Here is a 24165-nt window from a genome sequence, read left to right on the forward strand (position 1 = left end):
CTCTGAGGACTCATTACTCAGATGTTGTCAAAGACAACATGTTTTTAAATCAACAATTCTTAGAACATATCACTTTATACAGAGTGAGAAGGAAATATATAATACTGATGAATAGGATCTAGCCAGGCCATGGTATTTCCTGTGAAAAATAAGCAGTTTTCTAAATCGCATCAGGCAAAACTATTCTGCAACTGTATTATAACACAAAGTTGTAATAAGCATTATCCTAACGATTGAAAAAGTATCCCTCCTATACTAATACAAGAGCTGCTACGACTTTACTGGTTACCACTCATTTGATTCCTCCCATCTTCTAGATTTAAAAACACTGAATTTACAGAATCATGGAATAACTTCCATTTTTTGATAGCACTCAGTGAAGATGATCTTTGAGCACTCCCCCAAATTATTTTTATAAGGCCCCTTATTCTATAGATCTTTCCTAATACACTTTAACCTAACATACCTCACAGATCTCAAAGGTATTTCCCTTTACTTCAGTGATTCAAGGAATCTAACTCTCATTTATTTATTTTTACTATAGGTATGTTACTGGCATTCTATAGCTGGAGGACATTGTTACCAATATGATAATAAAAGCAGCTAATGTTCATTTGGCACTCACTATGTGTTAATTTCTGCTCTAATTTCTCTGAACATATCAGCTGTTGGAATATGTGTTACAAACTATGGAGCCATAACTATTATTATTCTTTGTAGATGAGGAAATTGAATAACAGAGGAGGAGTAGAATAAGTGTAAGACCTACTTCCCTGAAAATGAATATCCCACACAAGTTTAAGCATATTTACAATTCAGTGTAAGCCAAGAACTTTTCATTTCCCATTTTGTGAAAACTGGTTCGCCACACGCCAAAAAAATTCATATCCCTTTTTCACACTACACATAAAAATGAAATAAAAATGAATTAAAGACCTCAATGTCAAACCCGAATCGATAAGATACACTGAGGAAAACAGAACTCTGAATGACATTGAAGCTAGAGGCAACTTTAGGGAGTCAATGCCATGGGCCAAACAAATAGAAGCAAAGATAAACAAATGGGACTACATTAAATAAGGAAACTTCTACATCTCAGAGCAAAGAATGACCATGATATAAAGATACCTCACACTGGGGGCTGGAGTGATAGCACAGCAGGTAGGGCATTTGCCTTGCACGCGGCCAACCCAGGTTTGATTCCCAGCATCCTATATGGTTCCCCGAGCACCGCCAGGAGTAATTCCTGAGTGGCATGAGCCAGGAATAACCCCTGAGCATCACCAGGTGTAACCCAAAAAACCAAAAAAAAAAAAAGATACCTCACAGACTAAGACAACATATTTTCCCAGAACCTATCTTAATATTTATATTTATACATAAGATACATAAAGCATTGGTAGAACCTTACCAAAAAAATACAACCCTGTCAAGAAATGCGGAGAAGAGATGAATAGAAACTTTCTCAAAGAAGACATACTAATTGCCAAAAAGCATATAAAAAATGTTCTGCATCACTAATCATTAGGGAAATAAAAATAAAACAACGAATATCACCTCACACCAGAGAAACTGGCACATATTAGAACAACCAGTGTTGGTATGGATGTGGGGAAAAGGGATCCTCATTCACTGCTGATGGAAACATGGCCTGGTACAGTCTTTTGGGGTGAAGAAATATGGGGCATTCCAAAAAAAAAAAAAAACTAGAACTCTAACTTCCATATGACCCAACAATTCCACTTATTGGAATATACCCCAAGGGCCCAAAAAACACAATGCAAAAAAGACTTTATACATTCCTATGTTCATTGTACCACTATTCATAATAGCCCGAAATCTGTAAACAACCCAAAGTGCCCAAGAACAGATGAATAGATAAAGAAACTATGGTAATATATGTGGTGGAATGTTGTTACTCGGCATAGGAAAAGATGAGGTCATGCAATTTGATGCTACATGGATTTATCTGAGAGTATTGTTCTGAGAGTAAATCAGAGGAAGAGAAACCAACACAGAATGATCTCCCTCATATGTGGTGATATAAAGAAGCATTGTAAAGGAGTAAGAATTGTCTAAAGGCTATAGAAACCAAGGACATGAGAACTGGACTTCAGTGGGAAGCTCATTACTGGGGGTATGAGAGGAAAGGAAGTGAGTGAGCAGAATGGGGAGGAAACACCACAGCAATGGTAGAAGGAACTGGTCACTAAGAAGGAAGAGAATGTGCTGAAAGATAGTAAAGTATCATGCATGAAACCCTATCAGTAATAATTCTAAAAACCACTGTGCCTAAAATTAATTTTTTAAAGAAAGAATCTGTCATAAAGGTATGTGGTGGGTTAAAGGGAAAATAGGGACATAAGTGGAGGGAAGTGAACACTGGTGAAGGAACTTGTGTTTGGTGTAAGAGCATTGTAGGCCTACAACCCATGAATAACTCTGTAATTCACAGTGACTAAAAAAAAAAAAAGAACACTTCATTTGCCTGTAATTTTTAGGACTAGTGGTGACTAAAGACAAGGCCTTTGGTTTGCTAGAGCCATTTCAAATGGAATAAAAAGCTATTCCTGCTTATTTAACTAAGAATTTAGGGATAAAGAGTGAGCAAGTGAGGATATTCCTGAAGAACATCTTTCTTCACTATAAAAATGTTATAGCTTTCCAAGAAAAATGGGATTACACAGGTTCTAATGTATATTTTCAAAAATAGTCTCTGTATAGTCTATAATATTTCAGTGCTTAAATAAATTTTGATAGATACTATTCAGTATTTGGGCTGGAGTGATAGCACAGTGGTAGGACGTTCGCCTTGCACACGGCCTACTCAGGTTCGATTCCTCCCCCTCTCGGAGAGCCTGGCAAGCTACCAAGAATATCTCACCCACACAGCAGAGCCTGGCAAGCTACCCGTGGTGTATTCGATATGCCAAAAACAGTAACAACAAGTCTCAAAATGGAGGCATTACTGGTACTCGCTCAAGCAAATCGATGAGCAACGGGATGACAGTGATGACTATTCAGTATTTGGTGACTTAATATCTGTTTTCATATTGATTTCTCACTAATTCTGCACAGCTTATCATGGATCACTTTCTCTTAAAACACAATCCTTAATAGTTTTCTTGGAAACCACATTTGTTATTTGTCCTCCTGCTTCCCTGACCACACTATCTCAGCCTCCTCTGTCTCCTTTCACCTCTGATACTGCACAACCCTGGAATGACCATGGCCCAGCTTATAGTTGTCTCTTTCATCTAAACTCATTTCCCAGGATATCTCATTCAGACACATAATTTCAAACACCAGCTTTAAGATGAATAACTTCTAATTCATATTTAAAACCACAACTTTGGCTATAGTAACAGAGTCAAACTTAAAATATCAAACTGCCAACTTGACATACCCACTTGGATGTCTATAAACACTTCAGAACACATGACTGAGCCTCTAATAATTCCTCATTATCATCTTAATTGATTTCAGTCTCATCTATATATTCTGATCATCCTGCAGATTTCCCTCTTCCATGCTGTTCTCTGATGATAGAAATACTGTTTTTCTTAATCTTCCCTTTCTCTTACACTGCTTCATCCTGTCCATCAAAAATTGTCTTCAACTCTAGATTCTAAAAATCCAGAAGACAGCCATTTCTTAGCTGCTCCACTGTTACATTCTGCCCCAAACTCTCATCATTTCCATAGTTGGTTCTATAGCCTAATTTCTCCCCCTGATAGTTCTCTTGCTCCCCTACAACTTTTCTTTTTGTATATGTACATCATAGACTCAGTGAGGTGCAAAAATATCTTACGTGCATATAAATGAATTCCTACACATGTTTATGCCTGTGTTATTGTCACCCAGATAGATATGTAGGCCATTTATAGCTTCTCCCAATGCTAAAGGGAACAACTGCATAGCCTTCTGTCATCATAAATAAATTTTTGCCTATTTTAATACTTTGTGGACCAATCATATAGTATATATTTATTTGGTTTTAAAAAATTCAATATTCTGTTTGTGATATTTGTACACATTATAGCAGTGATTATGGCAGTAATTCATTCTTTTCCCATGTTTGTAATGTTCTATTATATGCTTATCTATATGGAAAACCAGCAGGATCATTCTGCTGTACAAGAAGGGATCATTCCGCTGTACATACATCCATGACATTGGCAACTATTGCCCAATCTGTCTGTTGTCCGTTGTCTACAAGTTGTTCACTTGAGTCATCCTGAATAGAATAGGCAGAACACTAGATGAAGGACAACCATGCGAGCAAGCCGGGTTCTGAAAAGGATTCAGCATAATTTACCATATCCACACAGTGACCAAGCTCATCGAAGTTTCATGAGAGTTCAAGATGCTCTGTCTAATGTTCATCGATTTAAAGAAGACCTTTGATTCTGTTGAAACTGAAGCAGTCATTGAAGCCCTAGCCAAATAGGTTGTTCAAACTCAGTACATCAAGATCCTCCATGAGCTGTATTATGGATTCACCACCAGGATCTCACCATTCTACAAGGCAGTGATCATTGACATAAGGAGAGGGGTTCAGCAGGGTGATACCATTTCACCGAAACTCTTCAGTGCCACCCTCGAGAACATCATGCGACGACTGGAATGGGAAGGAATAGGAGTGAAGATAGATGGTCAGTAACTACACCACCTCTACTTCGCTGATGATATCGTTCTCATAACACCAAACATTGGCCAAGAGGCACAAATGCTGGCCGACTTTGACTGCAAGTGTGGAAAGATCGGACTGCAGCTGAATCTACCAAAACAATGTTCAAGAAAAACAAACTAGTCCCTGATGTTCTCAACAGAATGAACATCTCCAAATGCAACAGCTATGTGTACCTGGGTCGAGAACTCAACATGAAGAATGACTTGGAGCCAGCACTGCGCAGGAGGAAGAGAGCAGCAGCATGGAAAGCCTTCAAGAGCGTCGAAGAAGTGGTTAGGAGGACAAAGAAACTCCGGCTCCAGGCACACCTGGAGTTCTTTCGACTCCACTGTTCTTCCTGCATTAATATACGCCTTAGAGACCTGGGCCCTAGGAAAACAGGATGAGAATGCTATTTGGGTATTCCAAAGAGGAATTGAAAGAGCTATGCTTGGAGTATCACGTTTCACTCAAGTGAGAGAAGGAATCAGGAGTTCTGACCTCCATCAATGATCAAAAATCAGGGACGCTGTCTCGTTTGCCAAGGCATCAAATATCAGATGGTCTACGACTGCTGGACTAGAGTTGTTACCAACTGGATTCTACGGGACGTCAAAAGACCGCCTGGCTGTCCACCTATGAGCTGTTCAGACTTCTTCATTAAAACCCTGAATGAACAGTTTGAGGCTCTTCGTGTTCCTGGAGCAAGCAGATACCATTGTGCTACACTAGCACACAACAGAGATGAATGGAAACGTTACTGGTGCCCGCTCGAGTAAATGGAAGATCAACAGGATGACAAGTGATACAAGTGATGCTTACTCATTATTTATCCATTCCACTACTGTAGAATATTTATATTTTTCTGAGCGTGTACCCAATCTCAAATAGGGTTTCTTTATATGTGGGTGGGTGACTTCTAAGGTGTGCTTAAGTGGGCTGGGGGCTACTCCCAGTAATGCTTGGATATTTGGGCTGGGAGGTTCACTGGTAGGGCCCGAAGATGTGGAGATGTTCAAGTCCTGAATTGTTGGGATCACCAGGATCATCTCATCTCAGTGCTGCTGGAGGCCTTTAGGATCATATGTGAAAGTGCTTGGGGGGTCTCTAAGACTATGCTCAGAGGTGCTCGGTGGGTCATGTGATGCCAATGTTAAATTTGGATTCTAGAGCATGCAAAGCATGTATGCACGCCTGCTGAACTATCTCCCTAGTCCACATCAGAATATAATGGTGATAGTGGTGGTGTGATTATGCTGATAAGAGGAACAGAAAAGTTCTGATGTGTAGTGTATGATATCTCTGCCTGAAAATGGAGTTGCTACATCAAAGGAAAGGTGAATTTTAAATTTTAATAGATATTTCCAAACTCAAAAATGTGTTTGAGGAGCCGGAATGATAGTACAGCGGGTAGGGCATTTGCCTTGCATGCAACTGACATGGGTTGATCCCCAGAATCTCATACGGTCCCCCAAGCAACGGCAGGAATAATTCCTGAGTGCAGAGCCAGGAATAACCCCTCTCGCATCACTGGGTGTTACCCCAAAAGCAAAAAAAAATGTGTTTGAATATTTTTACATCATGTTATCATTAATAGTCAAATTCCTGGGATATCATGTACTACCATGCAGTAGTTACTAATTGCTGTATTATGCAGAGAAGGATGCTGAGATACACAAATACAAAGTGATATGCTCAAGGGCACAATATTAATATATGGTTGAATCAGGCCTCAAGTGCAAGCAGATTAGGAAATTTTAGAATAAAGCTTGTCAAGTAAACCTTACAAAAATTTTCTGTAGTCCAGGGATGTGACTTACTGACAGAGCACATGCCATGAAGTGATATCGAAGGTCGAATGTCTAATCCATCCCAATCACCGATTAGGAGTCCCAGTGCCACCACCAACTGCAGAATTTTCAGTATGCAGAAACCAAGTACATATGAGCCCAACCACTGAAGTATGTGACACTAGGAGAGCACCACAACCAAAGTGTGGGCCTCTGATGATCACAGCAACAACAAAAGAAAGGGGAGAAGAATTGAAAAGTAAATTTTAAAAGTTCTTCTAAATAGATCAAAAGGGCTTTGCTCAATATGGCCCTAAAATCCCCATTTCTTGTTTTGGATTCTTTCATCTTCTGTAACATTTGGGAGGATTATTTTACATCGAAAACACTTTATACTGCATGAAACACATCAAAGAACTTTTTAATTGGTTAAAAACTTTAATTTATAGGATACAATGAAGATATTTAAATGTAGGATTGGAGACGGAGATACGGTATAACAGATGGGATGCTTGCCTTACATGACTTGCCTTCCCTGGCACCACATATGGTACCCTGAGCATCACCACTAGTGATCTGTGAGCACAGAGCCACGAGTAAGCCTTGACTCTGCTTGGTGTGGGTGTGGCCACGAGAAAAACAAATGGGAAAGCCAAAATGAAATGTAGGATCAGAAGCAAACTTGTTAAAAAGATAGAAATAAAACTGACTACTAAAGAGTATTCTATGTGGTAAGAATTATGTCTGGCAGAGTTTAGTTTTTTCTTTAACCTTTTGCTTTATTTATCTTTTGTCTTCACTTATATTCTGAAAATAATTACAAGATTTCTGACTACTATTATAAGACAGGTACATAACATTAATCTCCACTTTATTGTGTCTATAATAACATATCATAAGGCCTAAAGCCAAACATATATAACATAACCTCCTATGTAGAATATGGTGAGGAAGCAAGAAATAAGTACTTAAGAACAACAAAAGAACCAAATAATTGTAAAAAGGCCCTATTCCTAAGTGCATGCAGCTTTCTTCTGTCTTGGAGCCTGTGGAGGCTATTGGACTTCTGACATGACAGAGATGCCTGGGAGACGACAGTTCATGGCAATTTTTGCTAGCTGTCAGCTGAGTTTCCAGAGCCATGGGGAGTACATAGCACTTCTCAAAATTGAAAGTATTGTTGGGGGTATAACTCAGAGATAGAGCATTTGTCTTCATGGGTTCAATCCCTGACACACTTCAAACAAATAATGAGATATAAGTTCAAGATAAAACTAAATTTAGTCAGAGGAAGAGATGTGCTTATACATACAAAGAAAACAACACAGTCAATATTGTGGCAAACCAAACACAAACAGTAATCTGGAAAAAAGTAAATTCATACCCAGGGAAATAGTGGCAAGGCTCTCGCCGAATACTGAAACAGCCTTCTTACTCTGCCATTGAACACAAAGTCTGTGTGATAGTGGAGCATCAAGGATTTAAATTTATTGAAAAGAAATGTGTAATACTATAAAACCAGTAAATAAAATGCATAAAGCCTATTCATAGGGAGCCCAGGACTTTCAGATCTACTTTTGAAACTTACATACTATTATTTGATATGAAGTTCTAATAAGCTTTATTCTCTCTGTTAGACAATTACAAGCAATAGGTTATAGACAGGGGAGGTAGTTCAAGCAGCAGAACACAGACCTAGCTTGTGTAAGGGCCTGAGTTCAATCACCAGCACCCAAAAACACTGTTATGACTCTGGTGAACCCCTTGCTCTCTCTCTCACTCTTTCTCACTCTCTGTCTATATATCTATATATAGACACATATACATATATATATATATGAACATACGCACATGCAACAGATCATTTATAGAAAGAGATGGAGAGAGTAGGCCAGAAATGATGCCAAAGGTGTAGTTGATACTTAAAAGAAGATTCTGCAAAGATTGACAAAAGAATACAAAGATTGAAAGAAAACAAAAAAAAATAACACACGCCCTTGGGATTATTAAAGACTATAGGGTTTTAAACAGCAGCTAAGGCATTTGCCTTGCATGTGGCTGACCTGGTTTTGATCCCTCCATCCCTTTTGGAGAGCCCAGCAAGCTACTGAGAGTATCTTGCCCACACGGCAGAGCCTGGCAAGCTACCTGTGGCATATTCGATATACCAAAAACAGTAACAAGTCCCACAACAGAGACATTACTGGTGTCTGCTCGAGCAAATCGATGAACAATGGGACGACAGTGCAAGAGTGCAGTGCTATAAGGTTTGAAAAAGAGGAATTTATAAGAGACTTGAATGCTTTGTATTAAAAGAGTGGATATTTTGAAGAACAGAGAAGGGAGGACTAGTGCCTGAGCACACAGAGTAGGCAACATGGCCATCATGGCTGACTCTGTGATGGGAACTTAATCAGGGGGGTTAAACTCTTGAGCACTGGATTGAAAAACATTCACCCATACATAACAACCTTTCAGTATCTGTATTACAAACCATAATGCCCAAAGGGGAGTTAAAAAAGGGGGGGAGGTAGGGGGGTAAAAAAAAGAGGGAGGAAGTGGGGGAGAGAAAGAGAGAGACAGAGGCAGAGACAGAGAGTCCAAGACAGAGACAGAGATAGAGACAGAGACAGATGGTGGGTCAGGGAGTGGGAGGGAAACTGGGGACCTTGGTGGTGGGAAATACACATTGGTGAAGGAATGGGTGTTAGAACATTTATGACTGAAATCCAATTATGAACAACTTTGTAATTGTGTATCTCACTGTGATTCAATTGAAAGAAGAAATTAAAAACAAAAACATCCATCAGCTGCATCCAATCCAATCAGACAACATTCCTGTCTGCTGTTAGGAGATGCGCATTCAGGTCCAGGAGCATACCTAACTGGGGCTTGCTGCACAAGGCCCCAGAGTTTGGCATATACCTACAGGACAGCAACAGCACATAGCCTAAGATGGCAGAGTTGCTCATTACCAGCAACTGATAGAATCACCCTAGGAGGTCAAAGAGTGGACAAGTTGCTTAACGCTGCTCAAGCTCCAGGGCTAGGAATTTCTTCTCTGCATTTCAGTGGATAGCAGGAGTGCCTGCAGTCTAAAAGCCTAATTAGCTTGCCCTGAAGAAGTTTTAGGCCTGGTGGTGTTTTGTATTCAGGCAAGTTCCCTGAGGAATTTACATGCTGGGCTTCTTGATTGAGATAAAGAGACAAGTGCACTCCTGATTCTATCTCAAGGTCATTCAGTGATCAGCATCACTTCATTACATCACATGAGAGCTAATGATGACTCCATGTAGAAAGCAACTTTATCATCAAACCACGTGCTACTCTTTCTGTTTGGAAGGGTACGTTAACTACTAACTAAATTCATAATAAATAATCAAGTAACTTTCTGAAAATGTTCTATTATGAAGGGAATAAACAGTCACAGGTTTTAGAGAAATGTCTATAACAATGACCAAAATTCCTTTCTAAAGAAATATATTTTAGTTCTCAAAATCACTTTAAATACAAAGATTAAGATTCATTTTTCATCATTTTTGAAAAAGTAGCATTTTTTCCATTTTAATTTTTGGCATTTTTTCATCACATGTTTTATGTCTTTGAACTATGGTGTACAGTTTTTATTTATTATATGTTTCAATTTAGTCTGCCACATTACAAGTGTCCAATAGCTATATATAATTCAAGGCTACCATATTGGATAGCACAAGTATTGGACAAAACTCCAGGCTTTAGTTCAGATCTACTTTTACTACATCAAACATAAAATGCTCACTTCTTAGTTTTTCTTTTCTAAATTAATTTTTAAAAAACTTACAATTAAGGTAATATGTATATGGTGTTGATAAATATGTATTTTTGTGTAGTTACTTTACTACCACATTTCACCAATTGGCATGTTCTCATCAATTAGCAAAAATTAAGATACTAAGTAGATTATAACAAGTATTGTAGCACTGTAAGACTGTCATCCCCTTGTTCATCGATTTGCTCGAGCAGCACCAGTAACCTCTCCATTGGAGACTTGTTACTGTTTTTGGCATGTTGAATATGCCACAGGTAGATTGCCAGGCTCTGCCATTCAGGCAGGATTCTCTTGGTATCTTGCCGGGCTCTCCGACAGGGATGGAGGAATCAAACCCAGGTCAACAAGTATTGTAATATTTAGTATTTATTCTGTGAAGTTATCGGCTATTATCCAGATAAGCTGTGTGTGTAATGAATTGTTCATGAATGAAAAAAAAACCAAAATATTTTTCTATTAACCAAATGTACAATATGACTTTCTATCTGAAAATAAATATGAAGAGGACATTGAATTAACATTCTAGAGAAGAAAATTGGAGCTCCAAGCTTGCCAGAATTCATTCTATAAACTTGTGATGACTTTCAACCTTTTGAGCTACAATTTATGGTCTATAATTTAAAAGAATATCAATCACCTGAAAAGACTACTGGCAAGTTACCCAATCACGTTCTTACCCTTGGTTTCCTCATCAAGAAATTAAGGGTGTTAGGAACAATTACCAAACAGACTGCTACAGGAAATAACTGATTTAATAACCATTAATATTTTGGAATATATGTTCATTTCCATGGTAATTTCCTGTTTTTTTTCTTGAAACATATATTTACTTCCCAGGTTTCAACATTTACAGAAAAAATTTCAGACCAACGCTATTTAGTATCTCTGCTATTCTTCGCATAAGACATCGTTTCCAACACAAATATAGTCATTTTTAAGAAAAAGTTGCTCTATGTACATAATTTTAGTTTCATAAAAATTAAACCTAGGGAGGCAGAGAGATAGTGCCAAGGGCTGGAAAATGTAGAAACCCCCAGGGGAAATCCTCACAAAGTCCTGCATGCACTGTAGGAGTGGCCAGTGGGTGTGGGCTTTCTCAAAAAATAAAAACAAACAAACAAACCTCCGAACGACAGACAAACAAAAAACACCATGGAAGAGAGAGCTGCTAAAATACTCAATTTATATTGAAGAAAATTAAAATTTAGATATTTTCTCACTTGCCTGAGGTTGCAAGTTTGTGAAAAAACACATGGAGACGTTCTGGAAAGCTACAGAAGGCCTGGGAGACAAGAGCTCGGAGAGGACATGAAGAAAATGAGATCGTGGTTCTAGATCTCATCCCAAGACCCTGGAAAGTATAGCAAGAGAGCATTCACACATGTGATAGAAAATGTAAGTGTAGGATTCTTCAAGGAGGGTAATGGCAGGCGCATAACTTACATACTTAAATATCATAATTTATACCTATCTTGAAGGCATATAATAGTAATTAACTTTCATTGTTCTATTTTTTCTTTTTAAAAAATTTTTTTTTATTGAATCACCATGTGGAAAGTTACAAAGCTTTCAGGCTTAAGTTTCAGTTATACAATGCTCAAACACCCATCCCTTCACCAGTGCACATATTCCACCACCAGGAACCCCAGTAAACCTCCCCCTGCACCCCGCCCCCCACCTCCCACCTGTGTAGCTGATAAATTTCACTTTACTTTTCTATTTACTTTGATTACATTCAATATTTCAACAAAAAACTCACTATTATTGTTTGGAGATCCACCCCCCCAAAAAAAGTCAGACCTGTTGAAAAGGAAGCATTTGATAATTTGTTTTCCATTGCTGACAATGAAGAGATATGAGGTTGCTATTGTGGCCACGTGGTTTTGGATTTCTGTATTTTAGTAACTAAGTCCAGGGAAATTTCTGCCAGAAATTGCATCACTGCAAGCTCTTACCTCCCTTTTGTGGTCATCATAAGATGGTGGCCGTGGCTCAGTTCACAGTCTAGAAACATTTCTGCAAGAAGCTGCTGGTGCCCAAAGCAGTTTAGCTGGCCTCCGGGGCCATGGTCATGCAGCAGCGTCTCCTATTTTTTTCTTAATAATGTTCCCCATTGGTTGAATGCTAGCAAGGTAACAAAAGGCAAACTTAATGAGGCATTTTTTTTAAATGTCAAGTCCACAGCAATTAACAAGCTACATTCTAAAAGCCTTGGAAATGATTAGTCATTGTTCTATGAATGTTTCATTCTCAGACCCTGACTTGATCATGTATTTGATTTGTATTTAATATTTATGTTTTGTATTTGTATTTGATCATGTGATCCTTACTGCCATTCTTTCAGAGAAAGTACTGTCATTTGCCTGATTTTACAGATGAGAAAACTTAAGTATAAATGAAACAAGAAATCACTAAAAGTCACATAGCTTGCAAATGATAGACCTAGGCTTTGAATGTAGGCAGCTGGGACACAATGGCCATATGTCCACAGTATTATTAATCTGTGAGTCACAACAGTTTTTCTAATAGAAAAAACACCAGAGGCTAGACATATCAGGAGGGTATGAAATCAGTCAAGTCAAAGGATTTAGGAGAAGAAGCAAGAACGGAGAAAAAAAAGTTTTTTTTTTTTTTTGCCAGCCTAATTGCTATAACTAGGAATTCCAATATTATTTTTTATAATAGTAATAAAGAGTGGTCATCATCCAATGACTGATTTTAGAGCAAAACTTTTCAGTTTGGGGCCATTAAGAATGATATTTGCTAAGAACGTATTGTATTTGGGCTTTTCTGTATTGTGATAAGTTCCTTCTATCTCCAGTTTTAGGTTTTTTTTTTAATTATAAATGGATTTTGAATCTTGTCAAAATCTTTTCTGCTTCTAGTGTTTTAATCATATGATCCTGATATTTCTGTCTGTAGATGTGACATAACACATTAATTGATTAGTATATATTGAAACGTCCTCACAATTTTGGAATACATCCCACTTGATCATTAAATATGATCCTGTGGTATTCGGTTGCTACAATTTCATTGAAATCTTTGCATTATCGGGATGGTTTGTATTCATTGGAGATTTTGTCTGAATTTTATTAGTGATTTCCCTGTCTGCTCTTGGTAGTAGGGTAATGTCAATCTTATGGAAACTATTAAGAATCCCTGCTGGGACTGGAGGGATAGTACAAGGGTGCTTGCCTTGAAGACAGTCAACCCAGTTCAACTCCCAGCACCCCATAGGGTTCCCCGAGTCCTTCCAGCAGTGATCCCTGAGTAAAGACCCCTTCTTTCTTTGATTTTCTGGAAGAATCTGAAAAGGATAAAGAAGATGTCCACTTTTAAAACTTGGTAGGAAACAACTTTCTAAGTGTATATCTCATGATGATTCAATTAAAAAAGTAAGAAGAGGGTGTGTCTGGGATTTCTACTGGTCAGAATATTGCTACTTCAATATTAGCTTGAAAATTATACTTAAAAGCTTTTTGTCCCCAAATTGTTGTGGCCAGTCATAAGGGTCACCAGTTAAAGACATCAATGGAGCATCAAATTTTCCAGAAACAAAAGTGAAATCTGAGCCTAAAACTCAGGAAAAAAGTTGTGGATGAGTATATAATTTGGGAAATTAACAGCATATGGATAAGACTGCCTATATTTACTTTGTCATGATATACCTAATATTATATCATCATATGTTTTAATTTAGCTCAACTTATGCTACCTATGTGGTAAGAGTAAAAACTAGCATTGTTGACTGAATTGAAGAGTAAGTGAATGGGTGAAATTCTAACTACAATAAGATATAATTATTTTTGAACGCAAGAAATATCAAATAAAATTTGGAAGAACATTCTAGTCAACCCACCAGAAAAGGGCTTGTGTTTTGGAGACATGTTTGATTATTATTTCAATTTCTGTAAGGAATAATTGGTGTGTTCAGGTTTTCTGTCTCCTCCAGATTCAGTCCTGGGAGGTAGCATGAATTAGAAATTCACCCACTTATCTGATTCCTCAATCAGTGTAATACAGTTGTTTGTAGAAATCTCTTGTAATCTTCATTTCTGTGGTATCTGTTGTGAATGTCTCTTTTTGGTTTCTGATATTATTTATTTTTGATTACTTTTTTCTTTGTGAAGTTTAACTAAGTGTTGAGAGATTATCATGTCAGCACATATCTACCATCCCGAATGATTCCACCAACCACCATTGTCTTAGTGATCCCTTCTTTATTACAGCTGCCTTCTCCTCCAGCTCATGAGACAGATTTCCAACTATGGGGCAATATTCCTGGCCCTTGTGATAAGATGAATTTAGTATGCTTCAGAGACTGGTTTAAACAATTTTCAGTTGTTTGAAAAAAAATTTATCACACTGGGGAAATCTAAGTGATACTCTGCTGGGTTGAGTGTGTTTGAGGTCATTTTTGTTCAACACTTTGAGTATATCATACCATTTGCCACATACAGCCCTTATAGAGTTCCAGTTACTATCTAGGCTGTAAGTCTTATAAGGGTTCTCTAATATGTGAGTCTTTGCTTTAGTTTTATTTCTCCCCCACCCCCAACCCCATTCCCACTTTTTATTGAATCACAGTGAGATACACAATTACAAAGCTGCTCATGATTGGATTTCATCATACAATGTCCCAGAATGTCCCTTCACCAGTGCACATTTCCCACCAACAATGTCCCATTACCCTCCTACCACCCCACTTCTCCCCACCACTCCACTCCAGCCTGTCTCTATGACAGACACGGCTCTTTCTTTCTCCATTTAGGCACTGTGGTTGCCATACAGTTACTGAAAGGCTAGCATGTATATCATGCCACTTCCTTTCAGCACTCAGTTCTTATTCAGAGTGATCATTCCAACTATCATTGTTGTAGTGGTCTCTTCTCTGTTCTACCTTCACTCCCCTTTCCCCATTCCACTCCCCAATCTTATGGCAAGATTCTTGTCATAAAACCAGTTTTTCGGACCCTCATTTCTTCAGTCTTTGAATATTAATTGTATGATATGCATTTTTTATATCCTGAAAATGAATGCAATCATTCTGTCTGTTCCTTTCCCTTTGTTAATCTCCCCCCTTATTTAATTTAGGAGTACTGCTATTTATTAGCCATTGACTCAGCTGATTGATTTGGGAATAAACTATACTCCCTTTTTCAGTCTTGCTTCTTTTAGGATTCCACCTCTAACCTTGACTTTTGCCACTCCAATTATAATATGTCTTAATATTGATTTGGGTTTATTTGTTATAGATTCCTGCATCTAAGTATATGTCTCCATTTTCACATGGGGAAATTGTCAGATAGTATCTTGAAAAACTTCTTCTTTCCCTTTCTTTCCTCTTCTACAGAATTCTTAGGATGTATATTTTGGTCCTCTTGATGATGTCCTGTAAAAGGACATCAAAATGTAAAAGGACATTTTTTTTTCAATTCTTTTTAGTTAATTTTTTCCCTTGTATTTGCTTGTGAGTCCTAATGTTGTTTTTTTGGCCGCTGTATTTCTAACTCAATGATTAAGTATGGATTTCTTCAAGTTTTTCTGTCCTTATCATAACTCTCTTCCATTGATTTTTCTCATTTCAGTGAACATCATTAGGTTTGTTGCTTTGAGGTCATCAGGGAGATTTACAACATTCTAATGTAGTTAAGGTTCTTTCAGGGTCTGTCTTATCAGCACACATGAAATCCTCTAATTCTTCATTATGCCAGGTTACATGTGAATGCTTAGGGTTTGTGTTTGAGTTCCGGTAAACCTGAGGGGAGATTGGATGTTCACACTCACACATTATAGACAGTGATGTATCCAAATTTATGTAGACCTGGATTACTCCTAGAAATATTTTGTGAGTGCCCTGTAGCAGGGATAGGGCCAAGATGATCCAGGGTTACAGATTTTGGTGCCTATCAATTATCCCACAACATTTTTTTTTCAGACTGTAAACATTTATTTTTTTTTGAGGGTACAGTTACAGATTTATACATTTTTGTGCTCAAGTTTCTCCCTTACAAAGTTCGATAACCCATCCCTTCACCAGTGCCCATTCTCCACCACCAGTAAACCCAACATCCCTCCCCCCCTCCCCAGTCCCGTCTCCCCCAACCCCACACTGCCACTATAGCAGGGTATTCCCTTTTGTTCTCTCTCTGATTAGGTGTTGTATCCCACAACATTTTAAAACATAGAATTGTTTACTTGAATCTTGCTTTTCCCCCACCAAGAAATTAAATGGCCAAAGGTTAGATAGTGCAAGCTACACCCACACCCAAACACCACCTTCTGGTTCAGCTATACAAGTTCATTTTTGGGCCTTATTTCAGAGACCCATAGATAAATCTTCAAAAGATCCAAAGCCACAGTTAATCTCAAACCCACACATGACTGAACAGACTGGGGTAAATCAGAAGAGGGGTGGCAGGTTGGCCTGTGGCCTGTCCAAGCAGAGCCCCAGCAGCAACTTCCTTCTATAATCCAAAATCTTTGCCACATCCCCGGCCTGACCCCACTGTCTCAATGCAGATTCACCAAGATATAATCTGTTGAAAATTCTGTTATGCTGTTTTTGTGACTAAAATCTCAAGGCTTTCTCAGAGTTGGGGTGGGCTACCTTCCCCACTTCCCAATACATATGGAAGCAGTGACAGTTACCCTCACTAAACAACTTACAGCAAGACCTTGTAAACTCTATTACTGGCCTTGCTAAAAGACACTAAATAAATCTCAAAAGAGATCAAAAGCCACAGAAAAGCTCAGACCATGGCTGAACAGACCAGGGTAAATTGGAGGGGGCAGGTTGACCTGTGCCCACCCAAGCGAAGACCCCGGCAGCCACTTGCTTCCTCAATCCAAAATCACCACCATGCCCCCAGCCTTACTCCACCATTTCAGGATGGACCTCACCAATATATAATCTGCTGAAAATTTTGTAATGTGGATTTTAAAAAATTATTTTCTTTTATTTTATAAGGTAGTTCACAATATTTGATTATATTTAATATTCAAACACCAATCCAACTACCATTACACCTTCCCACCACCAAATATCGGATGTTTCCATCCTAATTCCCAATCTCTGTCCCAAAACACAGCTGAAATAATGTATTTTTAGTTGTCTGTTATAAAAAAAGCCGTTGAAAATGCTACAAAATGTATCCATAAAGGAAATAGTGTGAAGATTGTTCTATTTTAGCAGGGGCCATTAAGACATTGCTTACAATACCACCAATATTTGTTAAAGGTTGAGTGATGTGAGCTTTCATACACATATCGAAGTCATTATCTCATTCTGTTTTGCATTTACCAGTCCAGTGCCTGGAAGTAGTTCACAGAAGTCCCTCCTTACCCTGCTGGAGTTCCATCAGCTCAGGCTGGACCAAACATCACTTGCAGAGATGTGTTTCTCATCCCTCTCAAATGCTGAATCCCAGCATTACCCTGCAACACAATGCAGCATCTTTGCTATTTGAGCCTCCTCACACACCTCTCACTGGGCCACCTTCACTTTCTCCTAGTCACTTTCTATGCTCTTCACCATTCTCAGGTTCTACTGGCCACCTCTGAGACACCAATAACTTCCCCACTCTTATCAATATTAAGCCCTCTTTCTTAGTCCTTTCTAAAATCTTTATCATAGAATTATTTCAGAAAGAGCAGAGAAAAAATGGAAGAATTGAATGTTAACACATTTTCAAACAAATTTTTTATTTGTTAATGATATTGAAAAGTTATAAATACCAAAAATAAAACCACACAGAAAATGTGTGTGTGAGAGAGAATACTAATGTGAATTCCTTAGTTTTAATATTATCCCTTAATATGGCATGCTTTTAAATTTAGAGAATTTAAAATTTCACATGTTATATTTTCAGTTTGATACTTATTTTTGGCTCTCAAAATATATCTTGATATTGAGATGTCATATATATAAATATTGTTTTACATTTACTATTTAAATAGAGTTATGATTTATGTTTGAATTTATGTTTCCCAATTCAGAATTTTCTCAACTCAGGTTTGATGTCTTGATTTTATTTTCATTTTGAGAACGTACCATGTTATTTTCTTTTTTGATCAATTTTATCCCAAATAATATACTTTATTTTGAGCATTTGGTCCATCTTAATTCTCTGGGAAAAAGAATTTGTTAGATATCACCTGATTTTCTATAGTTATATTTTAAAATTATGTCTTTTAACATGATATTGCTATTATGTTTAGATTCCATCGTCTGATTTTATAGGTCACACTAATATAATTAAAATTTAAACAATGTATTTTTACTAAATTTTTCAAGCTGAGAGGGACAAAATACTTTAACAATATTTTTGTGAATACTGGAAATCAAAGTTAGGGAAAACACAAAATCAGATCATTGGATTCAGACCAAATAACTGAAGTTACCAGAGGGAGAAATTGAAGATTGAAGGTGAGATGAGTGGTGCTTCAGAAAGGGGCATGATTTAGTGACAAATATTTTGAAGGTCAGTGTAATTTTACTTCTAAAACATATTCAGACCCTTAAAGTTCTTGTATCACTGTAAAAAATTACAACAGAATCTGTATATAAAGGTCTTCACTAAGGAATATTCATTCTGGTTTAGAAAAGTGCTCCTTTGAGCTATTCTGGCAATAGCAGTGAGCTGAGAGTAGGATTTCAAGACCAAAGCAACGAAGGCCTTGGTAACTAAGGAAACATTTTATCAATAGGAAAAATGAGTTTTTAGCCGTAGCCTAGTTTCTCTATAGGACACAAAAAAAATCATCTCAATGTTTATAGATTCTTGAATTATTTTATTATTGAGTACTCAGACCTTTGAAACTTGGGCCTAAGTATCAGCCTTAAAGCGATATATTTTAGAACTCACCAAAATACCCTACCATATTCAGCATGCCAGAATATTACACTAATAAATTTATTATTAAACATATCATCTTTTCAGCATTTGTAAAATTTGAATAATTCAAATAGCATACTATGCTATATATTATTATATATTTTTTTACTAGTCAATATATGACTTGTCAGTGACTTTCATTCTAAATCCCAGCTGATTTGGGGGTGATGACTCTTTATAATGAAGGAGCTGTTCTGTGTTTTCTGTTAAGAGTATAACATTAGTCCTGTGCTCTACCCAGTTTATGTCAAAGACGGTACACAGAGCCCTTCTCAGAGTTGGATGGAAATAAAAGATGTATCCAAATCCTCCCTAATTTAGACTACTGCTTTTAATTTACAGTCAACAATTTAAAATTCGGGGTGTGTGTGTGTGTGTGTGTGTGTGTGTGTGTGTTTGTGTGTGTGTGTGTGTTTGTGTGTATCATGTTTTGGGACACACTTGGCGATGCTCAAGGCTTACTCCTAGCTGCATGCTCAGGGTCACTTTCAGAGTTGCTTCCGGGAATATATGTGTTACTTGAAACGGAACCAAGATCAACTGTGTGCACTGGGACCCTGTTCTACCTCTCCAGGTATGTTAATTTTTTCCCCTAGAAGTGATGACAACCTTTGCTTTTCAAATTTCCAGGTAGCAACTTAATGGAAGATTGATGGTGTTACAGGCAATATAAAATGCTATTTGAAAAAAATTTTAGTTTACAGAAAACCTTTTTTCAGTATTTACTTCTTCAAGTTCCAAGACTTCTTACTTCACTCATTTTTAGTGTCAAAGAAGACTGTAATCAAAATTTGAGCAACTTAATTGTGTTAGATTTTTAAAATACATATCAGGGAGAAAATTTATATATCAAATTCAAAATTTTCGATTATTTCCAGAGTAAATTTTATACAGATTTCACTAGAGATCCAGGTCCCCACTTACTTAATTAGTGAATATTTGGGATATAAACAAACTGAGCTGATGAGAGAAATATTTCTTTAAAGGTGATTGTCTCCAGGGCTTCTCAATGAAATTAACCTTTACCAAAACCAGATTTGCATATTTCAGTTCTGCTAATTCTTACTTCTTAAGAAATAGGACAATTCAGAAGTTGATTCTCCAAATAAATCAGAGAATAGGTCTCCCAATCATGTGTATCAATCAATTATATTAAAGAGCTATGTATAGTATGAGACTAAAACCCCAGGGCAGTAGAAATATAAGCCAGGAATCAAGGGAGGCAGTTAAGACAGAGAAGAGACCACTATGACAATGATAGTTGGAAATGATCACTCCAGACAAGAACAGAGTGTTAAAAGTGATAAAGGGTAACATATGATAACCTTCTGATATCTGTATTACAAACTATAATGTCCAAAGGGAAAGAGAGAGAGAGAGACAGAGACAGAGACAGAGCCTGGCAAGCTACCCATGCGTATTGGATATGCCAAAAACAGTAACAATAAGTCTCTCAATGAGAGATGTTACTGGTGCCCGCTCAAACAAATCGATGAGCAACGAGATGAAAATGACAGTGACTCATTTCAACAAGATCAGTTTTTACAGTTCTTTTTGAAATTAAATCACCATGAGAGACAGTTTCAAAGTTGTTTATGATTGGAAAGAAAATCTTCCCTTAGATTGCTCATGCTGAAAGACTTTATAAAATGCAACAAGGAGTTAGTTTGTCCAATTTCATATACAACATATGTGGACTGGACCAATAGCACAGCAGATTTGCATTGCACCCAGCCAACTCGGGTTCGATTCCTCTATCCCTCTCAGAGAGCCTGGTAAGCTACGGAGAGTATCCCGAAATGGGAAGCTACCAATGGCGTATTCAATATGCCAAAAACAGTAACAAGTTTCACAACGGAGATGTTATGGTGCCCGCTCGAGCAAATCAATGAACGACAGGACAAAAGTGCTATAGTGCTACAATGTATGTATATAGATATAAGTATCTATATACATATACCACTTTTTAACTTTTTAATTCACGTATTATGATTTACAATACTATTCATGATAGCTTCAAGCATGGATCATTTTAACACCACACCTTCATTGGTTCATCAATGTTCCACAGGCCCCCAACCATCTAACCCTATTTTTAGAATAGTAAAAAGAATTGAAAAGAGAAAATAAGACATTTAGAAACTCACATAATTTTAAAATGTTCTTATTAATATATATGTTATAAAGTCAAAGAGGGCTAGAGGAATAGATCTCTAGGGTGAGTGTGTGCTTTGTATGTGGGAGTTCTGAGCTGGACCCCTGGTGCTGGTTTCTCCTCAGCAATGTGGGAAGCAACCCCAAGAACAGAAGTGACCCCCAGCCAATGCTAGATGTGGTTAAAACATAAGCTAAACATATGTACTTATGTGACAAGATTCCCATGAAGCTTCCATATAACATTAGAATTATTACTAGGTATTCATTTTTCTACAAGGAGAGAACAATTATTATGGGGCACTTTGGAAATCCATATAAGATTTTCCATATGTGTATTTTTCTTTAAATAGTTAAATACTTCATTCTTGACTTACAATTTCTATTTACTGAAAGATTTCCCTGGGTACATTTTATGTTGAAAACCATTTACACAAATTACTATAACACAAGAGGTAATTATTCATTTAACCTCAATGACAAGTATTTCAAAGACTTCTATTTTGGGGTGTGTGTGTGAGATAGCTTTATGACCTCTAGAGATATATAATACAGCTTCAGATTAAGTTTATCCAAGTAACTGATTATACTCAAATTCTATCTGAAAGAGTCAGGAGAATTTCAGTGGAGTAACTATACTTTAAACTTTAGACCGTTACACAACTAATGAGAGAGCTCAAATATAAAAACCTCTCAAAATTGCAGGAAAATTACAGGGAAGTCTACTTGTATAAAGGGCGAACTGTGGGCTGGAGCATAATTCAGTGGTCAGTAAATTCTGTTGTGAACTTGCCCTCTGACCTGGGCCTGCTCTGATTGAACTATCTGTTTGTACATCAAAGTAAGATTCCTGATTTGGAACTCTGCCTAGGGGCTATCTTCTATTGGGATGGACAAAATAAGGGAAAATAGAACATTTTTTACATTCTCAATTTTACCAGTTTTTCTCATGAGTTGAGCACATAATCCACTTTGGTCAGTTTGCTACATTAAAGTTACCCAAGTTAAGTTGGTTTGAAGGATATGAGTTATTGTTAAACTGTTTGAAGTTATTTTCACTTTCTTCTGTTTACCTGGTGATGTTAGATGACATGTGGATTTCTCACCAAGCAAATAAATTACCAAAGACAAAATTTTCCCTTAAAAGTTTCATAGAAAACAATAAAGTACATCTCATAGCCCTTAAAAGTTTCATAGAGAACAGTAAAGTTTATCTAATAAACAATAAAGTTTATCTAATAAGCACCCCTCAAACAATATTGAAAATTTTTTATTGTGGAAGTAGAAGGCATTAAAAATTACATTTCACACACACAAAAATTTCATTTCAGGACTAGGGCAATAGCACAGAGGTAATGCATTTGCCTTGCATGCAGCTGGCACAGGTTTGATCCTCAGTATCTCACATGGTCTCTCAAGCCCCATCAGGCATTATCCCTGAGCACAGATCCAGGAGCTCCGAGCTCTGACTGACGTGGCTCCAAAAAGCAAACAAAAAATTACCTCCGACTAGGTTGCTGGTATTATGAGGGAACATTGTTTCTTGAGCCTGTCTAGGTTTTGATACTGGAGAATGTATGTTCTTCCAGGCATCACTCTGTAGGGTCTGAAGATGTGGAAGCATGGCCAGGTTGAAACTGGTAGCCCCAAACTGCAGGGGCAGACCTGCTCGACATTCTCAGGCCCCAGCACTTAACTGCTGGGTCAGTATTGCAGGGAGTGGCCCTAGATCGCCTGAATCCCTCTTGGAAGTCCCCAACCACAATAACTTCTCACCCAATAGAACAAAAATATACCAGAAAAACATTTGTATGTGCTTTGGGGCCAGACTCGGCTGTACTCTGAACTTAATCTTGACTCTGAGCTCCGGATTCACTCCTGACAGGCCCAGGGGGCCATATGGGATGACAGGGATAAAACTCAGGTTAGATGTGAAAAAGGCAACATCTTACCCACTGTACTATCATTCCTGCTCCCTAGAATATTATTTTAAAACATGACTTTTTTCTAACAACTGCATAGTACTCCATTGTGTAGAGATACCAAAGTTTCTTTAAACACTCATCTGTTTTTGAGCACTCCGTTTATTTCTAGATTTTGGATATTGTAAACAGTTCTGCAATGAACATACAAGTGCAGATGTCATTTATACTATACCTTTTTGCCTCTTTTGGGATGTATTCATAGTAGTGAAATTGCTGGGTAAAATGGGAGCTCAATTTCTAATTTTTTGAGAATCGTTCATATTGTTTTCCAAAAGGGCTGAACAAGTTGGCATTCCTACCAGCAGTGAAGGACGGTCCCTTTCTCCCCACATCTGCACCAACACTGGTTCCTTTTGTGTTTTTTGATGTGAGCCAGTCTCTGTGGTGTGAGATGATATCTCTTTGTTGTTTTGATCTGCATCTCCCTGATGACTAGTGATGTCGAGCATTTTCTCATGTGCCTCTCAGCTATTCGAATTTCTTCTTTGGGGAAGTTTCTGTTTATTTCATAACCCCATTTTTTGATCGGGTCAGCAGTTTTCTTCTTGTGGAGTTCAACTAGTGCCTTGTATATCCTTGATATCAACCCCTTATCTGATGGGTGTTGGGTGAATATTCTTTCCCATTCTGTAGATTGTCTTTGTACTTTGGTCACTGTTTCTTTTGAGGTGCAGAAGCTTCTTAGTTTAAGATAGTCCCATTTATTTATCTCTGCTTCACTTGAAGAAGTCATGAAACTTGCATATAAATGGATAAACATGGAAAGTATCATGTTGAGTGAAAAGAGTCAGAAAGAAAGAGACAGACATAGAAAGATTGCACTCATCTGTGGAATATAAAGTAGCAGAATGAGTGA

General features: G+C 37.5%; 1 non-coding gene across 1 annotated transcript; it reads right to left on the minus strand.

Moving 5' to 3' along the window:
- Positions 1-12371: 12371 nt before the first annotated feature.
- On the minus strand, positions 12372-12494 carry LOC129400961 (small nucleolar RNA SNORA32). The gene has a single exon (XR_008628006.1). It is a non-coding gene; the product is annotated as a small nucleolar RNA SNORA32 (small nucleolar RNA).
- Positions 12495-24165: the final 11671 nt, after the last annotated feature.

This window comes from Sorex araneus, chromosome 1, assembly GCF_027595985.1.
Source record: "Sorex araneus isolate mSorAra2 chromosome 1, mSorAra2.pri, whole genome shotgun sequence".
Classification (NCBI taxonomy): Eukaryota; Metazoa; Chordata; class Mammalia; order Eulipotyphla; family Soricidae; genus Sorex; species Sorex araneus.